Here is a 21,198-nt window from a genome sequence, read left to right on the forward strand (position 1 = left end):
ATCTTGTCAGTGTATTAGACATCTGTAGACCCAATAGGACTTGATTACAAGAATTGCCTACACAAATTTGACTATAGAAGTGGAACTTTAAGTGGTAATTAAAAACTCATTCCCTGGGTTTCTGTAGGTACTTAACACCCAATGACTGTTTGGGTCAAATGATATATACACTGCTTTGGAACACCTCTAATGCAGTACTATATGGCCTGAATGCAGCATTGTGCCTTTGTATACTTGCAATTATCTATTAGAGTGTAATGTTGGCAACAGAGAGTAAAAAGCAAAATTCTCTAAAGGGATGTTTGCATACTTCGAAGAAGTACTAGACAATTTTTACCTTCTAAAGATTTAAAGTATTATTGTTTCTTAAATTATTGCAGACAAATATGATTGCAGATATACTCATCAAAACATTTTGTTATGGCTTCTGCTTAAGTAAACTCTTTGGCATATATTCACAGAATCATAGTATCACAGAATCATAGAATGGTGTGGGTTGGAAGAGACCTTAAAGATCATCCAGTTCCAACCCCCCTGACATGGCCAGGGAGACCTTCTACTAGACCAAGTTGCTCAAAGCCCCATCCAACACTTCCAGGGAGGGGGCATCCACAACTTCTCTGGGCAACCTGTTCCAGTGCCTCACCACCCTCACAGTCAAGAATTTCTTCCTAATATCTAATCTACATCTACCCTCTTTCAGTTTAACACCATTGCCCCTTGTCCTATCACTATATGCCCTTGTAAAAAGGCGCTCTCCAGCTTTCCTGTAGGCCCCCTTCAGGTACTGGAAGACTGCTAGAAGGTCTCCCCGGAGCCTTCTCTTCTCCAGGCTGAATAAGTTCAACTCTCTCGGCCTGTCTTCATAGGAGAGGTGCTCCAGCCCTCTGATCATCTTCGTGGCCCTCCTCTGGACTCATTCCAACAGCTCCATGTCCTTCTTTGGTTGGGGGCCCCAGAGCTGGACACAGTACTGCAGGTGGGGTCTCATGAGAACAGAGTAGAGGGGGAGAATCACCTCTCTCGACCTGCTGGCCATGCTTCTTTTGATGCAGCCCAGGATATGGTTGGCCTTCTGGGCTGCAAGTGCACATTGTCGGCTCATGTTGAGCTTCTCGTCAACCATCACCCCAATCTCCTCAGGGCTGTTCTCAATCCGTTCTCCACCCGGCCTGTATCTGTGCTTGGGATTGCCCTGACCCACGTGCAGGACCTTGCACCTGGCCTTGTTGAACTTCATGTGGTTCGCACGAGCCCACCTTGCAAGCCTATCAAGGTCCCTCTGGATGGCATCTCTTCCCTCCAGCGTGTTGACCGCACCATACAGCTTGGTGTTGTCAGCAAACTTGCTGAGGGCGCACTCAATCCCACTGTCCATGTCGCCAACAAAGATGTTAAACAGGACTGGTCCCAATACCAACCCCTGAGGAATGCCATTCGTCACTGGTCTCCACTTGGACATCAATCCGTTGACCGCAAGTCTTTGAATGCTACCATCCAGCCAATTCCTTATCCACAAAGTGGTTCATCCGTCAAGTCTGTGTCTCTCCAATTTATAGACAGTATCATATGCTTTGCACAGGTCCAGGTAGATGACATCAGTTGCTCTTCCCCTATCCACCAGCGCTGTAACCCCGTCATAGAAGGCCACCAAATTTATCAGGCATGATTTGCTCTTAGTGAAGCCATGTTGGCTGTCACCAACCACCTCCTTATTTTCCATGTGCCTTAGCATAGTTTCCAGGAGGATCTGCTCCATGATCTTGCTGGGCACAGAGGTAAGACTGACTGGCCTGTAGTTCCCTGGATCTTCCTTTTTTCCCTCTTTAAAAATGGGGGTTATGTTTCCCCTTTTCCATATTACCTTCATGCTGTTTTTTTGAAGGAGATATTAGTCTCAGAATATTCAGTTGGAGTTGGATAGGTCAAGATATTTTTTTAGTCCTAAATTAGGAGTTGTATTCTGGGTGCTTAGAATTCTTGGAAGGTCAGGCAGTGGGGATGTCTGACATGAGCCTGCCTATGAAAGAAGGGACTGTCTTCCATGAGGGCACTAGCTGTCAGGATTTGATCTGATAACAAATTCACGTAAATGGATATGCCACTGGCTCTCCCTATGAGCAATCTGACTTGATTAGCTGGAATAATGAACACAGGAATCTCTGCTTCTTTCAGAGCCATGTGTGAAAGACTACTCCCAGGTCAATCAGAAGCACCCTGAGCCTGGTGGGGAGCTTTCAGAAGAGTCATCTTTCTACATGGTAAATTGCTTTTTTGAGGGAAGTGATTAATAGCAATCACTTCAACATTGGAAAATTACTTTTTAAAGCTTGATTTGGTTAGAATTATGTTTTATTTAGCCTTATGAGGTTGGAAAACCATATATAATTTGATATGAAAATCAGGGTTCTTCTTTGGAGAGAGGGAGAAATAATGATTTTTTCAGACTACAACTTAGCATTTACCTCCTGCTGCTGTTTTGTATCTTATTAGGCTCTCTGGGAAACTGATGCATGAGAAAATACTTTAGCATTTCACATTTAAACAAATGTTACCTGACAGAACATTCAGACATTATGTATTTGTAAGAAAGAAGTTTCCCCCTTCCTTATTTCTCAGTCTGCCCTGTGAGCAGAGTCACAGGAGATAAAGGTCGGGTGACGGAGGGGCGAGCACACCATCACACTCCACCCTGTGATGATAGTCAATTCATCTTATTCTCACAGAGTGGTGGTACAGTCACCTCTTGCCTCTGTGCCGTAAATAGTATATTGATAATTTATGTCCTTACAGATCCACGGTAAGTAGGATCCATGGAAGTATTGTTATTTCCTATGTATTAGCTTGTATGTTTTGTGTGGTTGGAGTTGGGCCACCTTTTTTATCATGTACCAAACCTTTATATACTATATGATTGTAAGCAATAGACACATCAATGTTAGAGTTAGTAAAATCGCACCCGGGTGAAGCATGAGATCAAAAACTCCTGTTGCTGTTGGTGACCATACAAGAAGAGTTTCCCTCCAGTGATGTTCTCATCCTTCTTCACTCTTTCGAAGACATGGTGTATCTCTTCTGCATCATGATGAACAGTGATTAGAGTTTTGTGTCCATTGTTTCAGATATGTTCTAGCAGTTGACACAGGTCATCATGCTATAGTAGTTTCTTCTCCAATGGAAGATTCATTCCAGTGGAGGTAGGCAATAAATCTTGATTCAGTGTATAATTGGACTGTAATAATTGATAAGATGTAACAGAAGCTGAATAGTTAGAGTCGCATGCCATAATTTTAGTAAAGTTACAAACAAATATTTGAGTCGTTGCTTGTATCTACAGTAGTGGTATCTATGAATATAAAATCACAGAGTTCTCATACAAACACACCCTTTTCCCAGATATGCAAGTACAGTTTCAGGGGTTGCATCAGCATGTATTTCAAAATAACAAACATTTTGTTCAGTGTCTGGACGAATGTCTTGGTCTTTGATGGTGTATTCTCACAAATAAATCCCTGTTGTTGGTGTACAACACTGTCCTGGTTTGGACTAGGACAGACTTTTCAGTTAAGTTTCTTTTAAGTGACTACTTTCTGAAGTTGACTACATATGCCTGTTGCCATGAGAACTAGGGTCCCTGTTGGGTCTCTTTGTCCCACAGAGGAAGGGACCATAGAGTGCAGCACCTGCGGGGAGGGGTGGACAGGACAGGTGACCCGAACAGACCAATGGGGTATTCCATCTCACCCACATGATATATTCAGTTTAAAACTAGGGGACCATGAGGGTCATGCTTTCTTCCCCTATGGCTGACATCCTGGGAGGACTCTGCCCATGCTCTTGATGTCACTCCTGAACCCGGTTCCCACCTGCTGCTGTGTGTGCTTCGGGACTGCCCAGCGCCGGCCCTGCAGCGTCAGCGGTGACGTGGTTGTCATCGGGGGGAGCTCAGGAGCATTTTTGTATGTAGTTCGTTATTTATTATACGCTTTCTTTTTTGTTATAGTTTATTAAAACTGTTTAAACTTTCCAACCCATACGTCTCTCTCCCTTTTCTCTTTTCCTTTCCCCTCTGGGGAAGGAAAACGTTAACAGAGAGCATATGCCATCCATTTAACCACCTGCCCAGCCTTAAACAGTGACAAATGCCTGCGTTAACATCAACAGTTTGCCATTTGTTTCAGTTTTGTTGGGCCCATGCTCTATGTTCTAATGGATAGAGTATAGCTCCATTGTGATTTAATCCCAGTGCAATGATTGGGTATATGGTGTTTACAGAAGCATTGCATATTGTTAAGACAAAAACGATGGCCTTATTGTTGATCGGGTCATAAGTAAAATTGACTAAGTAATGGCAGGATGGGAATTCTTTCTCAAATATAGTTACGTTATCCCAAATTACCTTTGGAATTTCAGTGGGTAAGGTGCCCTCTTCACCTTCTCTTATAATTGCTGCTACCAGAGTTTGCATCCACAGTTGAGCTTGAATACAACTAAGAGCTAGGGAAACATTATTTTGGGCTGCACCAAATGTGTCCACAATCAGTTGGTGGTCCCTTTTATTAACTCTTTCCCATTGAGGCAATATATCAGATAAAAGCCATTGGTTTGTTCCCAATGCTATTAGTGAAGATCGCAGTGGGTGTTCTAATTTGTTTAAATCACTTCATGTGTTGCTCAGTTTATTCGTGAGTACTTCAGCATCTATACTATTTAAGACTCTCAATCCTGTCCTTAGGAAACTGGTCACATCTCTCCTTGTTCATCCTGGAGAGGTAAGGGTTTGCCCACGTAGCCATGTGAACCATCCTGCATAGGACGTACTTAGGAATGGTGAACAGGTCAGTTTGTTTGTAGAGATATTAATTTGCATCAATAGTTCTACTTGTTTAAGGGACCATGATGGACTAAATAACGCTCATTGTTGGCCTGTATTTTTGATCACAGATGGTCTATTTTAAACTTAAATGGTAGTCCCATGCTATGGTGAGCCCAGAGGCAGACTACAAAAACAGGTTGTACTGAGGTAAAATTGTACCAACAGTCCAGTCCTTCAGCGGCACAAAGTTTTGTATCTTTTGCTGTTGGGTTTGATATAATGTTGTAGACAGAAATCTGAGATGTCTTCTCATGGGTAGACCCATTGATCATCCATCATCCTATTTTAATTTATTTCCCTGCTGTTCCCCAAAGTTGGTGGAGTCAGTCAAAACCCTTAGGATCCCTGCTCCGTTTATTTCCTAAATATACTTCAGTTGCACGCATGACTACAGTTAAGAGGACTAAGTCTTTAGTATTTAGTCCCACGCTTCCGGTATAGGTAACACAGGCTTGGGATCACGGCCACTCTAGGAGCAGCATTGTCAGGGTTTGGACTAGCAACATGAACACATTTATGTCTATCATCCTGCAGGGTGCTGTAACAGAAAATAGAGGCTTGTTTCGGTGGGGAGAGTCTGAACAGGTTACCTCATTAAAAAGAAGGAAAATTCTATCGTACGTTCTGTGCTGCCAAAACAACTTCTCTTATTTCTCCTACTGCCACTGGTTTTATAGCTGGCCCAGCCTTAAAGCAACTTTTGGTGTAATCTTTTTATAGTATTTTCACCATTATCTTCTAAACCAGCTCAAAAGATTCAGAACAATGGGAAATCAGGGTCTTTAGATAAGAAGTGAGCTAAACATGGACTTATTTGGGATTAATATACCTTCCTAATTAGCTCAGCAGAGGATCTATTTTAAACTAGCCCACTTCAAAAGAAAAGACAAGCTTGGGCTTATGGTATTATAAACAGTGTAAAATCTTTAGCTGAGCCTGTTAGTGGCATGAAACAAAACTTCTGCTTTGCAAAAATATTAACCAACTAAGCCTCACAACCCTGTTATTTGACTGTGTTGGGAAAAATAGACATTAATATAGTCATTACTCTAGAACAATTAAAATGATTTCTCTTAAAAGCAACTACCATGAATTATAGTATTTTGAAATAAGCTATGAGAGTGAAGTTGTGTGTGATGCTTTGCATAGTTTTGATTAAATTACATTAAGATACTGGAATCAACAGATACTAGTATTTGCTGTAAAGTCCAAAACTTTGTGAGAGACATTTATTCCCACAGTAGAAGAAGGTTCAACACTGTGTAGCTCAGTAGTAATTGTGCTGTTCCCATTGCTATCAATGGACGACAACCTTGCACTAGCTTAGCTATATAAGGCTTAAGGACTTACCTGGCTTCGTCTAGACTTGTCTGGTCTTATTTTAGCTATTCTTAGCTGAAGCAGAAAGTTGTGCAATAGTTAGGTGACTAGAGTTTAACTTGCTTTCACTAGTTTTATTTTAGCTTTATACAACTAGATAGTTTTAGCTTGAAGAAATTATACCATATGCTGTAAATGTCTCAAAAAGCCAAAGTTTTACATCTAACAAATGTTGGACACAGCCCTCAGAATAGCCATTACAGTTCTGCTCTGACCAGATGCCTTCAAGTCAACAAATATTTCTGCTGTTCACAGGAATAACTTTGGTTTACAGGATGGTTTGCTAGGAAAGGTGTGCAGCTGAAGCTATTGTGATGGTTGAATTTTGCCGGAGCACACATGTTCACCAGACATGGTTGCTAATGCTTTAAACCGTGACTTTTGCTGAAATTAAATTGCAAAAATGCACAGCTGCTGATGTGTTCTGCCAAAAATACTGCAGAGTGGGAATAGTGGGTCTTCTGGGCAGATCTTGTTTTTTTCTGATCCAATCCCTCCTCTTCCTCACCTGATCTTTGAGGGATTTTTTTCCGGTGTTCTTGAGACAGCTTCAAGTGGCTAAACATACTGGAATTCCCTGATACTAGAGAGAGAAATAGAGGAAGACAGGGCCTCTGTGGGAGAAGGGCAGGTGGCAATGGGCAAAGCTAGAGTTTACTTTAATAGATTTTCGCAGCCATGAAGGACTGAGAGGGAGAGAAGGAAATAATTGCCTTTGCTCTGGGCAGATGGGTTAAATCACACTGCCTTGCTCCCACATTTCTCAGCTAGGAAAACAAAATCCTGGACAGCACTGATAGCCTTTTAGTGCCAAACCTAGCCAAAACACACCCTGAGGGATATCTGCTACGTGCACAGGAGCGCATTGTGCCCAAAGCAAAATATACGCACCCCCCTGCCCCAGGCACACACAACAATGAGTTTCTTCTGGTGAGATCTAAGAGGAAGGACTCATAACATAGAACACCTGAGGCAGATTAAATGACAGAGCGGGAAGGAGGTTATAAGCATATTCTGACCTCTTTTCTTAGAGATTTAAAAAAAATATTTATTTTAAACAAGGTTATTTCAGATTTCATGAGATTTTCCTGCTCATCTCTCCTCAAAGCACTGTATGCCAGTCAGTAATACAGGACTGACACTGATGTGTTGGCAAGCAACCTGAGCTGGTAGACTAGAGGTTCTCATGCAGGTTTCTTCTTCTACCCTTGAACAGCTGTTACCCACACCAGGCAATCCTGTACCACTGCTGCAGCCTGGAAAGCGAACACCTGCCTGCTCTCTGACCACAGAGGACTTGGAGGAAACCAGCTGTCCTCTTTAGTTCTTAGTAATTCTTGGTTCTGAAGAAATTGATAAGGAGCATAAATAAAATGGGTGTAGTACAGACTGTCCAGCATGCAGTTGGTTTTTCAGTGTCTGAGAATGTCACCTGCAGAGGAAGCTCCTCTATCTTTTAGTCTTCCAAGAGACAAATGCACTTCACATCCTTAATTAATTTTCTTTCTGACTTTATTCCTTTAAGTGGTATATATCACACCTGTCATTTGGGACAGGTTATCTACATCTGTCTGCAGCACAAGGATACAAATCATTTGGACCCTATCCTAGCTATAGCAGGGCTTTAAGGATCTGCAGTATCTCACAAAGTATATCCCAGGCCAGGTCTTCAAATCATCATAAACCATCTCCTTTTGAAGGAACAATTTACCAATTCTTTCAAATTACATTTCTGGCCCTAATAATGGAGAAGCCTATATCCCATGATAAGTTGCTGTGTTGATAAGGTCTTGTTTTGCAGAGAAGTGTTTTCTTAGATTTTTCTTCGTGTTAAGAATTGATATTAAACAGTAATTACTATTAATCACTAACATATAAACCCCTCCTTATTTCCTTCTAAAATAAAAAGAAAAAAAGGAAAGCTTGCAGTAAAGATTTTTAGCATTTATTTTGATCCTTTCCTTCTGTCATTGTAATACAATGGACAGCACAGGAACTCTGGCACTGAGAAAGAGGGGGTTCCTCTAGCTTTTGAGAGCTGAAACCAACTCTGCACCAGTGTGGTGACTGGGTAACAAAACCTTCCTGGGCCTGCAGCTACAACATTAGACATTTTGCACAATTCTCAACCTTATGTTTGGGAACTCTGTTTTACTCCTTGTACTTCTGCATGAGGCCATTCGATAAAGGTCTGCCATGATTCAAAGCTATCCAGTGCATAGCAGGACATCCTGGCAACATTCCTGTAGGTGTCTGTATTGTGGTATGTCGTTATGAGATACAGAACCACCCAGAACACCTCTTCATGACACTGGTAAGTTTATGGCTATGACTACATCTCCCTTTATGTTCTTTAGTGAGATAAGCTGTGGAGGTAAACCAGACTACAGGTAGAATAGGTATCTTCAGCTTTCTCACCAGATAACTGACCCTGGGAGTACATGACTGGTGGACACTCTGCATGCCAAGCATCTCAGAGGACAATCTTAAGTATATCTGAACCTGACTTTCAATTGTGACAGTAGGAGCTCTGAATTAAGCTCTTACTTGTTCCACCTAGGTCATCTCTGCACATAAGCAGAAGCTTTATAAACTGCCCTGAAAGAATTGACTAAACTCAAATAGACTCACAAGTCTATGGGGTCAGATGGGATCCACCCAAGGGTACTGAGAGAGCTGGCGGAAGTGCTCACCAAGCCACTGTCCATCATTTATCAGCAGTCCTGGCTAACCAGGGGAGGTCTCAGTTGACTGGAAGTTAGCAAATGTGATGCTCATCTTCAAGAAGGTCCAGAAGGAGGATCTGGAGAACTACAGGCCTGTCAGTCTGACCTCCGTGCTGGGGAAGGTTACAGAGCAGATCATCTTGAGTGCCATCACACAGCATGTACAGGACAACCAGGCGATCAGGCCAGGTCAGCATGGGTTTATGAAAGGCAGGTCCTGCTTGACTAACCTGATCTCCTTCTATGACAAGATAACCCACTTAGTGGATGAGGGAAAGGCTGTGGATGTTGTCTACCTGGACTTTAGTAAAGCTTTTGACACCATTTCCCACAGCATTCTCCTGGAGAAACTGAGTGCTCATGGCTTGGACAGGCGTATGCTTTGCTGGGTAAAAAAACTGGCTGGATGGCTGGGCCCAAAGAGTTGTGGTGAGTGGAGTTAAGTCCAGTTGGCGGCCGGTCACAAGTGGTGTTCCCCAGGGCTCAGTATTGGGACAAGTTCTCTTTCATATCTTTAGCAATGATCTGGATGAGGAGATCGAGTGCACCCTCAATAATTTCACAGATGACACCAAGTTGAGTGGGAGTATTGGTCTGCTTGAGGGTAGGAAGGCTCTGCAGAGGGATCTTGACAGGCTGGATCGATGGGCCGAGGCCAGCTGTGTGAGGTTCAACAAGGTTAAGTGCCGGGTTCTGCAGCTGGGGCACAACAACCCCATGCAATGCTAGAGGCTTGAGGAAGAGTGGCTCGAAAGCTGCCTGGTGGAAAAGGACCTGCGGTAGTTGATCAATAGCCGTCTGAATATGAGCCAGCAGTGTACCCAGGTGGCCAAGAAGGCTAACAGCATCTTGGCTTGCATCAGAAATAGCATGGCCAGCAAAATTAGGAAAGTGGTCATCCCCCTGTACTCAGCCCCGGTGAGGCCACATCTCGAATACCGTGTTCAGTTTTGGGCCCCTCACTACAAGAAAGACATCGAGGTGCTGGAGCAAGTCCAAAGAAGGGCAATGAGGCTGGTGAAGGGTCTAGAGCAGAAGTCTTATGAGGGAAGTGGGGTTGTTTAGCCTGGACAAAAGGAGGCTCAGGGGGAGACCTTATCACTCTCTACAACTACCTGAAAGTCGGTTGTAGCGAGGCAAGTGTTAGTCTCTTCTCCCAAGTAACAAATGATAGGACGAGAGGAAACAGACTCAAGTTGTGCCAGGGGAGGTTTAGATTGGCTATTAGGAAAAATTTCTTCACCAAAAGGGTTATCAAGCATTGGAACAGGCTGCCCAGGGAAGTGGTGGAGTCACCATCCCTGGCGGTATTTGAAAGACATGTAGATGTGGCACTTAAGGACATGGTTTAGTGGTGGACTTGGCAGTGCTAGGTTCACAGTTGGACTTGATGATCTTAAAGGTCCTTTCCAACCAAAACGATTCTCTGATTCTATGAAATGGGTAATGACAGTCAGGAATCTTGACACAGAACTCAAGCTGGTAGTTTGGGTATGGTCTTACTTGAGGATGTCCTTTTTGCAGAATTCTTTAAAAATAATACTGTTTTCATAATCTCAAGCCTCGCTATTCTCATCTGTAAAGTTTTCTGTGATGCAAAAAGAACATCCCAGTAAATTTAATTTCAACAAATCATTCTTGTCTTTTGTTTCCTGAGAACAGGTAGGAAGGGACCCCTACAGGAATCACAGCTTCAGGATGGTGAATATGATCATCTATACACAGTCCCAAGATATGGACCATGGTTTTGAACTTTGTTGTGAGTATAGAAAGAAAACCCTTCAAACCCACTGAAACTACTTTTTAAAATGTAGCATGGTTATGATAGCAACTAGAAAACTCTTAAACTATCAAAGTTGGTTTTTTTCTGTCGTAAGAAATACATAGAGGTACCCTGGACGTGCTTTGAGTTTGCTTTGAGTTTGCTTAGAGTGAAGATTAACAAAGGCATTTCTTTCTCTTCTGGGAAGGAAACAAACTGTGTCTATCTGCCACAGAAGTAACACAACATTGACCTGTGATTTTGGCTTCTGTCAGCACCTGAGTCTCTTTTTCTGTTGCTAGAGTTTTTTCTTATCTCCTTTCCCAATTATAATAACTTCCTGCACTCCAACATGTTGTCAAATTGCCTAATGCTTTTCTGAGTAGCTGCCCAGTAGGGATACCTGTTTTGAACATCTTAGATCTTAAAGTTCTCTGAATCACTCTCAAAATACACAGAATCACAGAATCACAGAATCAATCAGGTTGGAAGAGACCTCTGGGATCATCAAGTCCAACGATTGCCCTGACACCACCATGTCAACTAGACCATGGCACTAAGTGCCATGTCCAGTCTTTTCTTAAACACATCCAGAGATGGTGACTCCACCACCTCCCTGGGCAGCCTGTTCCAATGTCTAATGACCCTTTCTGAGAAGAAATTCTGGAATACATCTGGAGTTGGTAGCCATGTTATTGTCCTAAATAAAGACATTAGAATAGAGTGCAATCTGAAATATATGTGAGTGAACAGAAGAGGATAAGGTTAAATTCTCCAGATACTCATACTGCGCAGGCTGTATTAGATTACAGATATGTTGTGAATTACAATATTTACATGGATATTGCACTAAATTTTGATTTTAAGTGTTTGTTTGTGCCATGCAGAAAACCAGTAAAGAGAAATGTGAAAACACTTTAATTTTATTTAGAAGTGTCATCTTCCTCTTGCTGTGTATGTGGCAATAAAACAGAACTTATTCTGATGGCATTATCAGCCATAAGCGTTACAAATTGACACTTTTCCTAGTACGCTCAACATTATAATGAACTTTAACATACTGCACACTGACATTCAACCACTATAAAAATACTTTCATTACAGGTCATTTTGTTGTGCCTTCAGTCACATAGAAATCTAACAAAGAACAATCTACAGACTTATGTTTTATTTTGAAATGTCAGTTTCTATTCATAAACATCCATAAAAAGTATTTGTCCTAATAGCATTTGGAGGCAAAAAATAAGCCAATCTGTGATTCAGGATGCTGTCATGAAGAAATGGTCACTTAAAGAACACACTGAACACACTATATACTGTACGTTTTCTCTTTATTTTAAGAGATAGTTAGTGTACTTTGAGCCCAACCTTTCTTGTTTCTCAAGACTCACAAAAATTGTTCATATATTAAAAATTTATTGCATTATTTAGGCTAACTGATACAGCAAGGCTCCAAGCAGACCTCATAGTCTTCATCTTCTCTCCCCTCGTCTAATAAAGAGTTTTGTTTCATCTTTCTTGGTGGCATGCTAAGTTCAGTTTTTATAAACCTCATGGTGGAAGAAGAATTTTGAAACAAAACAGAGAATTTTTTGTTCAATCTAAATGTTGTGTTTTATTCTACAGCCAGATGTCTTGAGCTGGTGTAGAAACAAGCTGAGCTGTGTAGGGAGTTTATGCCCTAACCAAAAGGCTTTTTGAAAAAATGACCTGATGACCACATCTAAATTTGACCCTTACTAAAGTAATAGCTGTTGTTAAATTGAAAGGCATACTTTTTTTTTATTAGTTCATCCTCTAAAATAAGCTTGAAGTTTAAGCAGGAAAAGGTAAGAGTAACCATTTTACATTGCCTTCTTGAGAACACTAACTGATAAGTACAATCAAATTCCCTGAATAGAAGGGTTTTGTCTTTAAAAAAAACTTTGATTACTACTTACAAACAAACACTGATTTTACAGACATCTAGAGGGTTATGTCAAGAACATAGATCATGAAATCATTGTACTAGTATAATGTACAGTGAGAAACTGAACAAGGTGATGTTAATCAATCAGAAGACTGTCCTGTAATGATTCTGTGTAAAGAAACAGGTTCCTGTGGAGGGAATGGGCATGAAAGTAGCAACTGGGAGAGTAGTTCAGCTGGGTGGGCCAGAAAGAACTGTGCTGGGAGTGGGGATGCAGAGGACAGAAACAAAGGGGCATGGGTTCACCACTATGTCTTCTTTAAATCTTTATTCTTTTACTGTCAACAGTTTGTTTCAAAGCGCACCTCCTTTTCTCATGCTGCTGCTTCAAAGGGAGATGATAACCAGCTACTGATGTCACCCGTTTCTGTAGTTCAGGCAGCAGAAATTCCTGCAATAGGTGAGAAGCAGGGCGGATTTTTAGCTATAAAGAGTGCCTCATAAGGGCCTAACCATTGCAGCATCTAATTGTACAAACAGAACAAGAAGCAGAACCCCTGACTGCCAGTGGGCTGTCTTCACTACAGACACACATACTTTTGCTTCATGTCTTGCCCCAGTAGTTTTGTAAATGCTTCTCTCTGAGACATAGAGTACAACGTACTATGATAACTTCATGATGAAGATATTCTGCTGGCTTGGGATACATGCAAGTTTGAAATCCCACAAGATAAAGAAGGCCAAAAGCTGAAGTCTGCCTGGATGCCAAGCTCCTTTATAAATAATAGACAGTATCTTTGTCTTTATCACCATTTTCACCACAAAGGATTCAGTGCTGCTGAAGTCTGTCCAAGAATATTAGTCTTTCTCTGCCTTCAGGACATAATGCAGAGGAACTTCAATAGACTGATAGATTCCCCTCACATTCCAGCTGCAGGCAGGAAGAAAACTGGAAGTTAAGCCACACCATAATATTAAGCCTTTTTTTTTTTAATTACCTTTTATGATCATGGGAGTTTTAGCATTCGTTTTCTGAGATACTTAGTTCTCTGCCTGCTGTGGGGGAAGTCCAGATTTTGAACCCTGAGTCTAGATTCCTGTCTAAAGTCCCTGCCAGGTTCCTAAGACTGAAGTGTTGCAGTGCCTTTCTTAGCGCTGAACGCCCAGCAAAGCACCTAAATAGATCACTTTTGAAAAATATTAAACAACTTTGCATGCTAAAAAGAGCTACAGAAGTCTACCACAATAATGTTTAACTTCAGAAAGAAAAACTACGTATGTATTAATAAAATAGCTATGATGAAAGTCAGAAAGAAACTGAAAAGAGTTAAGATGTCTAAATTCTCTCAGGTAGGCACTATAGAAAATTAAAAACCACATGTGAGGCAAACTGTCTACAGAATTGTCACAGTTTAAAGTTGGGCCAGCTACTAAAGCAATGGCAGATGCTCTCTGTTAACTCCTTCCCCCGTCCCCAAAGGGGAAGGAAAAGAGAAAAGGAAGAGAGATTTATGGGTTGGAAAGTTAAAGCAGTTTTAATGAACTATAACAATGAAAAAGAGTATAATAATAATAATAATAATAATAATAATAATGGAAATAATTAAATATATACAAACCCAAGATCGAGCTCCCCTGATGACAGTCACATCACCACTGGTGCTACAGGGCAGGCTCCGGGAAGGCCCAGGCTGGACTCAGCAACAGACAGGAACTAGATTCAGGAACGCACGGATTGGGATTGGGAGCAGGAGAAAAGACTGACAGAGCCCTCTTCGAATGCCAGCCATAGAAGATGAGAGAGCAAGACCCTCGTGATCCCCCAGCTTTATACTGAGAATGACGTCTATGGGATGGAATACCTCGTTGGTCGATTTTGGGTCACCTGTCCTGTCCACTCCTCCCTGGAGGTACAATCCTTCTACGGCTCTTCACTCGTAATTAGTGAGGAATTTAGCAGTGATCTTGGTTTCTCTAGGAATAAGTATAAGCATGACCCTTTCTGCATACCATTCTTACTGTTACCTCAGTAATAACTATAAACTTAAAGCGTTATCAGTCCTAGAAGCAGACACTGTCTGCAAGACATGCAGTTAGTTTCAGAAAGTGCAGTTACCTAGAAGAGACTTAGCTGAAACGAAAAATCGCTGAAAAGAAAATTGATTCTGTTTTAGGCCAAACTAGGACATTAATAACTATCTAAAAGGTTAAAAAGAGCTAGTAAACAGATGAGTATAGGGGATTGTTATATACAAAAAAAAAAAAGGGTCCAAATGAAGAAAGTAGGAGAAAAAAGGATGTATGCTGGTGAGTTAAACATTGCAAATTTTGGAAAGTGTTTAGGAGTGACTTACTAACATCATTGAAACTTTTAATAGAGTTTTTTTAAGCCCAGTGAAGTGAGGAGGACTGCCAAAGAATTGTCAAGGATCCAAAGATGATGCAGGTGATAAAGAAACACTTAAGGAAGAAATGAATGTAGTAGAACAGCTAAAAATGTATTCCATTTGTGTTCTCCTGATGCATCTCCATAATGTTTTGTTTTGTTTTTTTTTTTAATGAGGGAACAGTCTAAGGAACTGTCTCAAATTGAAGTGTCAGCAAATGGCTATTAAGATAAACCAATAAAGACATTAACAAGAAATTGACATGAAGAGATGATATTCAACTAGGAACTCTAAAGGTAATCAAATATGAAATTGCTAACTAACAGCTAAAATCAGAAGGATGGAAAGGATCAAATAGAACATCCATTTTAAAAATAGTCCAGAAGAGAATTAGGAAATGAACTGGTAAATCTGATTTAACTTCAGGCAAACTGTAAAGATTGGAACTGGCAGGGGAAAAAGAAAAGAGAGAGAGAGATGAGGAAGGAGGAAGAATCAATGCAGATTCTATAGAGAGCAATCTTTCCATCCAAAATCAATACAGTACTGTAAAAAAATCAATGGATACTTTGGGAATGTTCTCAGACAGTGGAATTTGATTCTATTACCAATAAACTATTAGAATACTCTATGGCAGGCTTTTGACTCATGCCAACTATCACTGTGCTGCTTACAATTTAAGAGCTAATGCAATCCGTAGACCATTCTCTACATGCAGCCACCTGTGTTGGAGAATATGAAACATAGACTGGGCCCTGCTAGTGAATTCAAGTGCGAGGGAACAGTTGTAGGCACATTAAATGTGTTGTTATCAATGCATCATTAAAATTTGAGGATAATGAAGATCCATTCATGGGAATGTACATGCATTTCCAGGGTTTTAATAAGATCTGCCATAAAAGGTCCCTAAAGAAATGGAGCCATCTTAGGGGAATACAAAAATAAAAATCTGTACATGAAAACAGTAGAAAAGATGGGAGAAGGGTATGTACAGCTCCTAGCTGTACATACATGATGACAGAATTTAATCTCACTGCAACTGATGTAGGAAATATTTGATGTTGCTGGGGATAGTTGGGAGAAAAATGGGAGAAAAAATATTCCTAGTCACTGAGAACAGTGAAGAAGGTAGGAAAACTGTTTCATGTTACTGTAAATCATAGAATAATAGAATAATTTAGGTTTGAAAAAAACATTTAAGATCATCAAGTCCTTCCACTACGAAGTCCACCACTAAACTATGTTGCTGAACACCACATCTATATGTCTTTTAAATACCTCCAGGGATGGTGACTCCACCACTTCCCTGGGCAGCCCATTCCAGTGCTTGACAACCCTTTCAGTGAAGAAATTTTTCCCGATACCCAGTCTAAACCTCCCCTGGCACAACTTGAGGCCATTTCCTCTTGTCCTATCACTTGTTACTTGGGAAAAGAGACCAACACCAACCTTGCTACAACCTCCTTTCAGTTAGTTGTAGGGAGTGACAAGGTCTCCCCTGAGCCTCCTTTTCTTCAGACTAAACAACCCCAGTTCACAAAATCATAGAATCATAGAATGGTTTTGATTGGAAGGTGCCTTAAAGATCACAGAATCGCAGGATCAATCAGGTTGGAAGAGACCTCTGGGATCATCGAGTCCAACGATTGCCCTGACACCACCATGTCAACTAGACCATGGCACTAAGTGCCATGTCCAGTCTTTTCTTAAACACATCCAGAAATGGTGACTCTACCACCTCCCTGGGCAGCCCATTCCAATGTCTAATGACCCTTTCTGTAAAGAAATGCTTCCTAATGTCTAACCTGAACCTCCCCTGGTGAAGCTTGAGGCTATGTCCTCTTGTTCTATTGCTAGTTGCCTGGGAGAAGAGGTTGACTCCCACTCCACTACAACCTCCCTTCAGGTAGTTGTAGACTGCAATAAGGTCACCTCGGAGCCTCCTTTCCTCCAGGCTAAACAACCCCAGCTCCCTCAGCCATTCCTCATAGGTCATACCCTCCAGACCCTTCACCAGCTTGGTCGTCCTCCTCTGCACTCGCTCCAACACCTCAACATCTTTCTTGAAGTGCGGGGCCCAGAACTGAACACAGTACTCAAGGTGCGGCCTCACCAGTGCCGAGTACAGAGGGACGATCACATCCCTAGACCAGCTGGCTACACTATTCTTAATAGAGGCCAGGATGCCATTGGCCTTCTTGGCCACCTGGGCACACTGCTGGCTCATGTTTAGCCAGCCGTTGATGAGCATGCCCATGTCTCTTTCCACCGGGCCGCTTTCTAACCACTCTTCCCCTCAGCCTGTAGTGCTGCATGGGGATGTTGTGACCGAACGGTAAGACCCGACACTTGTTCTTGTTTAACCTCATGCCGTTGGTCTCGGCCCATGTATCTAACCTGTCCAGATCCCTCTGTAGGGCCTTCCTACCCTCCATCAGATCGACACTCCCACCCAGCTTCGTGTCATCTGCAAATATGCTGAGGGTGCACTCAATCCCTACGCTTAGATCATCTATAAAGATATTGAACAGCACCGGCCCCAGAACTGAGCCCTGGGGAACACCGCTAGTGACCGGCCGCCAGTTGGACTTTGCCCCATTCACCACCACTCTCTGGGCTCGGCCATCCAGCCAGTTTTTAACCCATCAAAGAGTCCACCCATCCAAGCCCTGGGCAGCTATTTTGTCTAGGAGGATGCTGTGGGAGACAGCGTCAGATGCCTTACTGAAGATCATCTAGTTCCACGCCCCCTGCCATGGCCAGGGATACCTTCCACTAGACCAGTTTGCTCAAAGCCCCATCCAACCTAGCCTGGAACAATTGCAGGGAGAGGGTAAAGGTTAGGGTTAGGGTTAGGGCTAGTTTGCCCACAACTTCTCTGGACAACCTGTGCCAGTGTCTCACCACCCTCACAGTCAAGCATATATAATCTAAATCTACCCTCTTTCAGTTTAAAATGGTTACCCCTCATCCTATCACTACATGCCCTTATAAAACGTCCCTCTCCTGCTTTCTTGTAGGCCCCCTTCAGGTACTGGAAGGCTGCTAGAAGGTCTCCCCAGAGCCTTCTCTTCTCCAGGCTGAATAAGTTCAACTCGCTCAGCCTGTCTTCATAGGAGAGGTGCTCCAGCCCTCTGATCATCTTTGTGGCACTCCTCTGGACTCACTCCAACAACTCCATGTCCTTTTTATGTTGGGGGTCCCAGAGATGAATGCAGTACTGCAGGTGGGGTCTCACGAGAGCGGAGCAGAGGGGCAGAATCACCTCCCTCAACCTGCTGGCCATGCTTCTTTTGATGCAGCCCAGGGTACGATTGGCCTTCTGGGCTGCAAGCACACATTGCTGGCTCATGTTGAGCTTCTCATCAAGCAAAACCCCCAAGTCCTTCTCCTCAGGGCTGTTCTCAATCCATTCTCCACCCAGCCTGTATTTGTGTTTGGAATTGCCCTGATCCATATGCAGGACTTTCCACTTAGCCTTGTTGAACTTCATGCAGTTTACACAAGCCCACTTCTTAAGCCTGTCAAGGTCCCTCTGGATGGCATCCCTTCCCTCCAGCATGTTGACTGCAATACACAGCTTGATGTCATTGGCAAACTTGCTGAGGGCACACTCAATCCCGGTGTCCATGTACCACTCCAGCACCTCGATGTCTTTCTTGCAATGAGGGGCCCAAAACTGAACACAGTATTTGAGGTGCAGCCTCACCAGTGCTGAGAACAGGGGGATGGTCACTTCCCTAGTCTTGCTGGCCACATTATTTCTGATGCAAGCTAGAATGCTGATGGCCTTCTTGGCCACCTGGGTACACTGCTGGCTCATATTCAGCTGGTTGTCGACCAACACCCCCAGATCCTTTTCCGCCAAGCAACTTTCCAGCCACTCCTCCCCAAGCCTGTAATGGTGTATGGGGTAGTTGTGCCCCAAGTGCAGGACCCGACACTTGGCCTTGTTGAACCTCATAAAGTTGGCCTCGGCCCATCGATCCAGCCTGTCAAGATCCCTCTGCAGAGCCTTCCTAATTTCAAGCAGATCAACAATCCCACTCAGCTTGGTGCCGTCTGCGAACTTACTGAAGGCACACTCCATCCTGTCATCCAGATCATTGCTAAAGATATGAAAGAGAACTTGTCCCAATACTGAGCCCTGGGAAATACCACTTGTGACCAGGCACCAATGGAATTCACCACAACTCTTTGTGCCTGGCCATCCAGCCATTTTTTTACCCAGACAAAATATAGAAGAAGAGTTGTAAGTGTATAGATCCGTCTAAATCTTTTGTTTTTCCTGAATCTTGAGAAAATACACGGTTTTCATCTGACCACCTAAAAAAGGATAAAGTATAATTAGAAAAGGACAAGACGGATTGGTCTTCTCAGTCTGAAGATGAGAAAACTGGTAAAGGGGAACAACAGAAACATAATAAAATCAATGGAATACAGAAGAAATACCATTTCTTAGAACATAAGAACCTGATAATATAAACATCAAGCAAAAGGTTTAATTTGCATTAAAGGAATTGTTTTCTCACAACTCAGAATTAAACTGTGGAATTTCTTTACACAGGAAAATACTTAGAACAAATTTATAAAATTAAAAAGAATTGAGACAAATTAGCATCATCAATGTGTATTAGAAGGGTTTTTGTCCAGGTGCAACCTCAAAGCAATCCCTAAAGTGGTGGCTACCAATAACTAGGAAGTAAAATTTTCTTACATATGACCTTTCTTCATGCTGTTACACCTGGCATGCAACTGTGTTTGGAAGAAAAATACCAGAACAGACAGAGTTTTTTTCCTGGACCAGCAGGTTCTACGACTACCTGAAAGGAGCTTGTAGCCACGCGGGTTTTGGTCTCTTTTCCCAAGTAAAAAGTGATAGAACAAGAGGAAATGGCCTCAAGTTGCACCAGGGGAAGTTTAGATTGGCTATTAGGAAAAATTTCTTCACTGAAATGGTTATCAAGCATTGGAACAGGCTGCCCAGGGAAGTGGTGGAGTCACCATCCCCGGAAGTATTAAGATGTGTAGATGTGGCACTTAGGGACACGGTTTAGTGGTGAACTTGGTAGTGTTAAGTTAATGGTTAGACTCGATGATCTTAAGGGTCTTTTCTAAACTATTCTATGATTCTATAATCAGTTTTCTGTGATGACAGGAACAGTCATACAAAATATGCCTAGTTTCTTTTCAAAAGTTACCAGCATGTCTTGTACTGACTGAACTAAAAGCACAAGCACTAGATAATTGTTTATTTTGCTGCTTTTTAAAATAAGAGATCTCGCATCTGACCGATGCAGCTGGTTACATTTCCTTACTTTCTTGATCTATCAGCCACTTTTTGTGTAGGTACACAGGAATATTTTACTCTCTTTTATAATTTCTGTCACCCTTCAGATGATTACAGTGTCACAAAGAGTCAGTGCTGAAGGTTAGTAACCCCAGGACAGAAAAAAAAATTATTTGCAACATTTACACAAGTTGTATTATGTTTTCCTATTTCCTTTTATTACGTTTCTGAACCCAAGGGCAATTTCTTTTACTTTCCTACTTGTGTTTTCATCTTACTGCAACAATGAATTTCTTGCTTGACTACTACATCTTTAACTGATCAGAGCACGGTGAAACCAATTCAATAGTGAGTCTTGATCTCAGAAATATTTTATTAGCAGTAGACCTTGCATTATTTTGTCTGATTAGTTGATGGTGGCACTCTTCCTCCAGCACATAAGTTACCTTCACTTCATCCTCCTGGAAGTAGCTTCTGACTTCTTTTATCCAGTATGTCACTGAAATAAAGGAAGAGTGGTTTGCAAAAATCACAGGCAGAATTGAGAAAAATGGAAAATAGACTAAATTGTAATACCTCTCAGCCATGAAAGACAATGCAAGACTTGTCAAAGGGCATGTTTCATATCATTACCCTCATCTCACCATATCCATCTATCACATGTTCCTCAAGAATTAGCTTTAAATCTTTCAGGTATTAAGAATTCAACTTAGTCTTTAATAATATGCAATGAAATTGCCTGAAAATATTTCACAGCTAAGAAACTTTGGGCCAATATCCTCTCTACTAATAAGTTGTGCCTTCTGAAGACATTGCATAAAGAGCATATTTGGCCCATTCTGGTTTTGTTCTCCTGGAGATGACACCT

General features: G+C 42.0%; 2 pseudogenes; both read right to left on the reverse strand.

The window, feature by feature from the left end:
- Nucleotides 1–2,906: 2,906 nt before the first annotated feature.
- Nucleotides 2,907–3,935, reverse strand: LOC137663471 (uncharacterized; annotated as a pseudogene).
- Nucleotides 3,936–3,997: 62 nt separating this feature from the next.
- Nucleotides 3,998–19,004, reverse strand: LOC137663472 (uncharacterized; annotated as a pseudogene).
- Between the last annotated feature and the right edge of the window lie 2,194 nt (nucleotides 19,005–21,198).

Source organism: Nyctibius grandis, chromosome 5 (assembly GCF_013368605.1).
Source record: "Nyctibius grandis isolate bNycGra1 chromosome 5, bNycGra1.pri, whole genome shotgun sequence".
In the NCBI taxonomy this organism is placed as follows: Eukaryota; Metazoa; Chordata; class Aves; order Nyctibiiformes; family Nyctibiidae; genus Nyctibius; species Nyctibius grandis.